This window comes from Centruroides vittatus, unplaced genomic scaffold (genome assembly GCF_030686945.1).
Source record: "Centruroides vittatus isolate TY-2023 unplaced genomic scaffold, ASM3068694v2 contig_620, whole genome shotgun sequence".
NCBI lineage: Eukaryota > Metazoa > Arthropoda > Arachnida > Scorpiones > Buthidae > Centruroides > Centruroides vittatus.
In genome coordinates, this window is record NW_027122381.1 from 2470115 (window position 1) to 2478376 (window position 8262).

General features: G+C 39.1%; 1 long non-coding RNA gene across 1 annotated transcript; it reads right to left on the reverse strand.

The window, feature by feature from the left end:
- Positions 1–686: 686 nt before the first annotated feature.
- LOC136979455 (uncharacterized) lies at positions 687–7323 on the reverse strand. Its single transcript, XR_010881389.1, has 2 exons — positions 7263–7323; positions 687–878 (listed from the first exon to the last, which is right to left on the reverse strand). It is a non-coding gene; the product is annotated as an uncharacterized lncRNA (long non-coding RNA).
- Between the last annotated feature and the right edge of the window lie 939 nt (positions 7324–8262).

An 8262-nucleotide genomic window follows, 5' to 3' on the forward strand; every position in this document is an offset into this window, starting at 1 on the left:
TTAGGTTTTTACTTTTGCCACCTCATTGTGACACGTCTTCTTTTATTATTATTATTATTTTATATTTTATTTCTCACATTCATTTGTAACTTTATATATATCTGTAATTCCAATTTATGTATTCCGTATTGAACTCTGGTAGTGCTAATTGCGGAGCCAGGATGTACATTAATTTGTACCTTTTAATAAAAACTGAACCGAACTAAAAAATAATTAACGTTCTCCTATTTTCTAAAACAATTTAATTATTACAACGTTGTAATTTATAGTATCGCTAGTTATCGACGTGGTTATTAAACTACCATGGTAGCAACGACGACATAATACCCAAACGGCAATTTGATACACTGTATTGTGCGAAACCCGATTAATTTAAAATCTATTATAAACATCGATATATTTCGTATATTATCTAATTATAAGAAACGGAGTCGAAGACGTATCGAACGATTATAATCTCACCAGCCGACTGATTTCAAATGCATTATTGTCAAATTTTGTGGTTATACGAAATGTTTTGGTTTTTAAATTTGAATTTATAAAAGTTTATTAATTCGGAGAAGCAGACAGCCTTGGCCGCTTTTAACGTTCACTCCTGGCAATTCAAATGAACTTGGAATGTATTGCCAGTCTCCAACAAGAAAGTTTCTTAAAAACATTTTTAAATTAGTCATTTTTACTCGAGGTTATTGTAAATTATAGTGTTTTATTTTTCGTTAAATTATTTATTTAGATTATAGTACATAACTGTGTAACAATCTGAAAAATTAAAATTGTTGAGAGCTTGCGACATTGAGAGTGTTCCTTCCTTCGATTAAATCGCGTGTGGATGGCCGGAGGTGTGGAATGAAATCGAACGAGTCTCGACCGTCTTGATTCTGTACGTTAATAAATAATTAATATATAAATTAATATTATAAATTGATTTACGGCTAAATATATTATTGTTATAATAATAATTTACGTAAGAATTCTTACGTATTACATAACAGTAGACTCGGGTCTACGTTTTTACGTGAACTCGAGTGTACTGTTACGGGTTACGCTCACCACGTGAAAGAACAGGGCCCAGGGACCCCTCTTGATCCACGTGGGCCAACCCGTTTAGTCCCGAGTTCCTATCCTATTGCGGATATAGGCGGTTAAAAAGGTGTTCGAGCAACTCTGGTTATTTTTTGGTTCGCGTGGACAAGAAAGAAGATACTGTCGCTGTCGTGCCGGCAGGAGTATAGAACCTGCGCTTTTTAAGCGAAATTCTTCCGTTTTTGTTGGCAGTGATCGAGAAGAGGGCTGCAAAAGACAATCGTGAAAACATTGGATTTCCACAATTAATGCAAGAGTCAATTCTTGACGATACTTTTATTTTTCTGTAAACTATTTTGACGAGTTCAACTTTTCGGCCGTTCGGACGTTAACGATAAACAGTATTACACTATTCTGATTCTCGGGGTTCATTATCTTTTTATTCGCACCTATCCCTTTGAAATAATCTTGTTCCGCACGTGAAAGTTATTGCGCTATCGAGTCCTTTCTCTCGCCGAATCCCGGGATCAGTGGATCAATTCCTACGCGTGTGATCGATGATTTGTACCTATTTTCGGTACCAAACTGTTCCTTGATCCTGGAAGTTATTCTCTTTTGTTTTATATAAAATTTCGTATTTTCTCCTCCGACAGACTTCCAAAAACGTTCGAACCTGACCCGACGTTTTTTAAACCCGATAAATTGGACGCAGAAAAAGTGAAGAAAGGAGCTAACGTAATTTTCGTAATGGCTTCGGACGCATCACTGCCGTTTTGACAGTATTCATTTTTACCGAAGAATAAATAAAATGCCGAAGAAACTAGATTCTTTCTTTTTCCAATAAAGATGTATTCTACTGGTGTTAAATTAACAATAAATTATAAACATAGTTTTAAGGGAATTATGATTTAAAGGTTCGTTTCGTCGTTTATCCGGAAATACTAAATAATACAACTGCTAACGAATTTTCGTAACCATCTTACGCTTGACTTATGCAGTATTACACCCGATGATACCTATAGAATTATGGAATTTAGGTCGAAAACGTTTGTGATTATATAAAATATTTCTCAGCGAGTATAAATTGGTTGCGAAAATTTGTTAACTACTTCTCACTGCCGAGTCTTATTTTGATTGTTAGCCTAATACAAGAGACGGCCGGATGGCCGAGCGGTCAAGGTGGCAGCCTACCGCTCTGGGGGACCCGGGATCGAATCCGAACGGGTCGAAAATCCCCAGGAATTTTTCGGGGGGTGGTCCGTTCGGATATGTCGGGCCCCGTCCCTCACCACCCGGTCGCCCCATTGTGGGCCTGGCCGAACCCATAATGGGCCTTCTGAAAGAGGCCCTCTTAGTGCCCACAGGGCGGAAAGAGTTAAAAAAAAAAAAAAAAAAAAAAAAAGCCTAATACAAGAGCTTTTACGAGACGTCCGGACGGCCGAAATGGTAAAAGCGTCGGCCTACGGCTCTGGGGCAAAGATCTTACACACAAATTTCCGTATTCGCAAGAATAAAATGTCGGAAGCTAGGAATAACGCGTACTAAAAGTAAGGCGAATGGTAATTGGTTTAATATCGAAACCGTGAAAAACAAATTTATTGTCTAGCATACTGATACAATAAAACATTACTTTTTATTATACAAGTTTAATTGAATATTTTTATCGAATCGCCGAATCGAATTTAAACCGACGCTAAAATTACAATGTGAGTGGCGACGTTGTTACTGCACTAGCGCACATCGCAAATAAGTTACAGTGGTATCTCTGCTCCGAATTTGATTCGTTGCAGGAACTCGTTCGAAGTCAGAATAACTTTTTCCGTTAGAAATAATGGAAAGCGAATTAATTATTTCCCAGACCCTAGACGGTACTTATTTCGATAAACTTAAAACAGCAAATAAACATTTTAATAATTGAAAGTAAAAATAACACAATTAAACATCCTAATGAAAAATTAAAACACGAAAACACTGAATAGAATACGTAACTACTATAACAAAATGAAATTTGATTTACTCTACTTGTCACACACCGCCGACTTCGGCATCTTAACATAATTGTGTGGCGGCCTGACACTCTGGAGGACCGGGGATGGAATCCAGACGAGTCGAAAAATCCCGGGAATTTTTCGGAGTGGTCCATAGGAATATGTCGGGCCAAGGTCCCTCACCACTCGGCCTCCCCATTGTGGGCCTGGCCTAACCCATAATAGGCTGGCTGAAAGATGCCCTCTAGTGCCCACGGAGAGGAAATAATTAAAAACAACAACAAAAAAAAACAAAAAAATACAATTGTGTGATTTAATTATAACAGTTGTAAAATATAATATCGTACATTAATGCGAGATTGTATTCTCTAGAACAGCGATTCTCAACCTTCTTAGCTTCGCAACCCCCCAAATAGTAAATATAAATAAAATTAATATTTCGCGACCCCACTCAAAGGAATAATAACAGCAAGCCTTACTATTACTAATTGAATTTTGACTGTAATTATAAATGTAAATTTTTAAAAATATTATATAATCACATTGCACTAATTTTATACATTAAGAAAGTACCGACAGTATAAAAAATGTAATACAACTATTCCTATTGAGTGTTGAACACAATCTTGTGTTCAACACTCAATAAAACAGTAAAACACAGTTTCAAAAACAAATAAGCAAACAACAACTATTTCTATTATTTTATGTCGCTGCGTTTATAGCGAGGGTATGAACACGCGTGTATGACGTGTACGTACACGAGCAATTTACAAGTTCCAACTCGATGCGTACGTGCTCTTCGTAATTTGGTCTCCTTCTATAATACTCGCTGCGAGAGCGTGTTTGAACATGCATATGGATGCGTTTGAACCAGTCGTGCTGTCACTAGTATAAAAGAGGCGCTGGCGATTGCACCACTTCAGTTAAGTTTCGAATGCAAAGCGTGCGTCTGGTGCTTTTATTTTAGTGCTCGGTCAACCGTGAAACTGAATTGTTTTTTTTAAATTTCTAATGCGAAATGGATAAATTTGTGAAAAAACAAAGTGAGCCGTCTACATCCAGTGAATCGGTTGGTAAAAAGACAAGGTTCTACAATGAGTTATTTAAATTATGGTTTCACCTCATTGGATGGAAAGCCACAGGGCGTCAAATTCTCTCCGACGAAAGCACGAAGCCATCAAAATTAGTTCGACACTTGGAAACTAAACATCCGGCTCATAAAAACAAACCGTTGGAATTTTTCGAAAGAAAATTACATACCTCGAGAAATCAACAAACTTCTATCTGTACTACGTTAAGCCATACTGATAAAAGTGTACTCGAAGCGTCTTATCTCGTAGCATTAAGAGTAGTAAAGATGTCCAAACCCCATACATTTGCCGAAAACCTGATATTGCCCGCTGCAATTGATACGGTCAGTGTTTTAATAGGGTGTTTTTCAATTTCTTTGCTTCTTCCACGAAGCAAAGAAATTGAAAAACATTCCGCTTTCTAACGACACAATATCCATGCGGCCGGATGGCCGAGCGGTCAAGGTGGCAGCCTACCGCTCTGGGGGACCCGGGATCGAATCCGAACGGGTCGAAAAATCCCCAGGAATTTTTCGGGGGGTGGTCCGTTCGGATATGTCGGGCCCCGTCCCTCACCACCCGGTCGCCCCATTGTGGGCCTGGCCGAACCCATAATGGGCCTACTAAAAGAGGCCCTCTTAGTGCCCACAGGGCGGAAAGAGTTAAAAAAAAAAAACGACACAATATCGAGACGAATCGATGACACGGCTGCCGATGTTCGCCATCAGATAATTCGGCAAGTGAGTTCGAGTGAATTTCTTAGTATTCAATTTGATGAATCAACAGATGTAGCAAACACGTCTCAGTTCTTATGTGAGGTATGAGTGCGATAAAAACACATCAATCAAAGAAAATATGTTGTTTTACAAAACAGTACCGGGTCATGCAACGGGACAATGTCTTTTTGATGTTTTCTTTTTATGAAGCTACGAGAAACTATACTAACGTACGAATAGATTGGACAAAATGTATTGTAGTATGTAGTACTATGATGGTGCAAAGGCGATAACAGTAAAGAACAGTGGATGAATAAAAATGTTAAGAGATCGTCTTATACCAAGGGCGGAATGGACGCACTGCTTCCTTCACAGACTTTTTTTTTTCTAACTCTTTTCGCCTTGTGGGCACTAAGAGGGCCTCTTATAGCAAGCCCATTATGGGGCGGCAGGGTGGTGACGGACGGGGACCAACATATCCGGACGGACCAACCCCGAAAAATTCCTGGGAATTTTTCGACCCGTCCGGATTCGATCCCGGGTCCCCCAGGGCGGCAGGCTGCTAACCTTGACCGCTCGGCCATCCGGCCGCCCTTCACAGACTTGTTTCGCGACCCCCCTTTAATATCACCCCGACATCCAGGTTGACAAACGCTGCTCTAGAAGTTTACTTTAGGTTTTTACTTCACGTTTTGTTTGAATAAAATCAAGTCGAAATGTCTTCGCATCAAAAGCATATCGAGCATGAGTTTCGGAAAGGATATAACGCCAAACAAACGGTAAAAAAAAAAAAAATTCGTAATATATGTCGGAAGATGGTCCTAAACTTCGAAATGTCAAATGTGGTTTAAAAAAGTTCCGTTAAAGAATTTTTCAACTATAAGATACAAAACGCATGGAATGCAAAAAGCTGTCTACGAAGAGAAATTGCGGGAAAAAATTGTTAAAAGTCGACGAATAACACACAATATATATAACCCAACACATCAAAAATAAAGCGAAAAAAGCAACGAAACATACGAGCGTTACGGTCAACGGCGAGAGATGACTCGGGCGCACAACAGATGGCGTTTACGCTGTCGGCGAATTTTTTCACTGCACCCGCAGTTCGAACTCCGGAGCGAATTCTTGAAAAATTTAGCGTTTGAAGTACGAGGTACCGCTGTAATAACTTTAAATAATCTTGCACATTGTTTTTTTGACTACGGGAGATTTCCCCGCGTTGCTGGCGTTGTGTTCCGGCGACAGCGAACGTCGGAACGAAACGGGTAAAGTGTAGTATCGTTGAAAACCCGTCATTAATACTACCATTCTGGTCATACAAAATATATTACTTAACCGATATGTCTTGCTTTGTATCTATTTCATCTTTTAATTTACACGAATTCCTTTATGAATTGTTGACAAGACTATGTCTTGTTTATAAATGCGTACTGCGTGATGTCTTACCAGCTTAAAGGTATGAAAGACTGAGTACATGTCAGGAGTTGAGGGTATACTATAGATTACTCCCTATAGAATTTCAGGACTTTAATTATATATTTGAACTCAGGGGACCGAGACGAGTTCAACGGTACCCTATTTTTGGACCGGAGACGAAAAATTAAAAAGTTATCATACTTTCTCCGGCGATCGCGCGATGATAGGGAGTCACGTCGCTCTCCGCTAAGTCGGCCTCGCTATCGCGATCGGGAGTCCCGTCGCTTGCCGTTAAAATTGCCTTTAGTAGACGTTTCCCCCTTTTTTTACTTTGTTCAAGAACTACCGTGAATCGATCACTAGTTTAGCACATGGCGGCGTGTGGTGGCTCCCATACGAGAGGCCAGTCGGGCCGCCATGTTCGCTGCCATAAGTAACATTAACCGAAATGGCGATCGCGCGATGATCGGAAGTCGCGTCGCTCTTTCCGCTCTCGTATCGCGTGTTTAACGCTCCGGGAGATGACCGTAGTCCGACGTCACGGTTTGCAGACTTTACCGCAAGATGGCAATACTAGCAACTACGGTGCCGTCTGCATGAGAGCATTAAAAAAGTATGGTAACTTAAAGAGTGTGATAACTTTTTTATTTTTCGTCTCCGGTCCAAAAATAGGGTACCGTTGAACTCGTCTCGGTCCCCTGAGTTCAAATATATAATCAAAGTCCCGAAATTCCATAGGGAGTAATCTATAGTACACCCGGAGTTGAAATTTGGTACAGATTATTAGGTGTCCAAATCATGCGCGCATAAAAAAAACCAGACTCGTAGGTAGCCAGGGAACCGAGAACCGAGACAAAATAAAATACAAAATGGCAACACTACAAACAGGTAGTAGTGCAAGATTTGCGCATGCGTTGCTGGTTGATAAGTTGGAAATACGAATATTGTGAAATCAAATTTTGACAAACACGTGCGTTGGGAAGTTCGAAAAGCGAATGTTGCTAAATCGAATTTTGACAAACGAATCTTTGAAAAAACCCATTTACCTGCTCCGTGTTATTCCCCACATATTTCTGGTCGCCACGTGCTAACCTCGACCGATCGACCGGAGATATCTCGTTTCGTCATCGGAACATTTTGAAACTAGATGGCGCGTCGTTATAATCTTATATTAAAACTAACTTCCGAAATAGAATTATTTTTTTATTTTTACATTTATTAATATATATATTTCGTTTGTGCAAAATAAAAAACAATAATTGCCAACGATACAATAGACACCATTATTTTTTCCAAAAACGGGAAATTTTCGCATCGACAAAAATTCAACCTGGAGCGTCACGCAACGGAGAGAAATTTCAACGTTGGATAGGTTAATTTCACTGAAGTAAGTAGGGAGGGAAAGAAAATAGGGAAAGATTGAAGGGAAGCGTCGGATCATTGAACGTCTGCATCATAATTGTTGAACAAGTAAAATTACAGTTACAAGACAAAATATGTATAGTGGTACAGCATAAAAACAAATATGACAAGTTTGCGCGTGTAGGCGAGTGTGTACAGCAAAGGGGGGTATCAGACATAATGTTTTAATAATTACAAAGTACGCGATTTATGACCGCTTTATATATATAATTTATACAAATACCGACACTCGATAGAGATGTCGAGTATTATTTTATATAAAGTTAGATATAGAACAAAACATGAATATTAGTTATTAATATGGCTAAGTCGCATATTTACACGGTTGGTTCTGTAGATTTGGTTGGCAAAGGGCTAAAACATTACAAAATTTAACATTAAAAACATCGAAGAACCTAGTAGATATAAATCCAGTGGGTCTAATTCGCATATGCATTACAAAATTCAACATTATAGTTTATCAATGTTACAAAAGTGACAAGGTGACGATACACCGCCCGAGCAACGGACCTCAAAATAACAAAAGAAAAACGATAATGCAAAACAGTGGCGTACCATTAAAATTTAAGTGTGCCGCGGATATTCAATAAGTTCAAGTGTGTCGTAAGATTAAAAAGGTCGAAA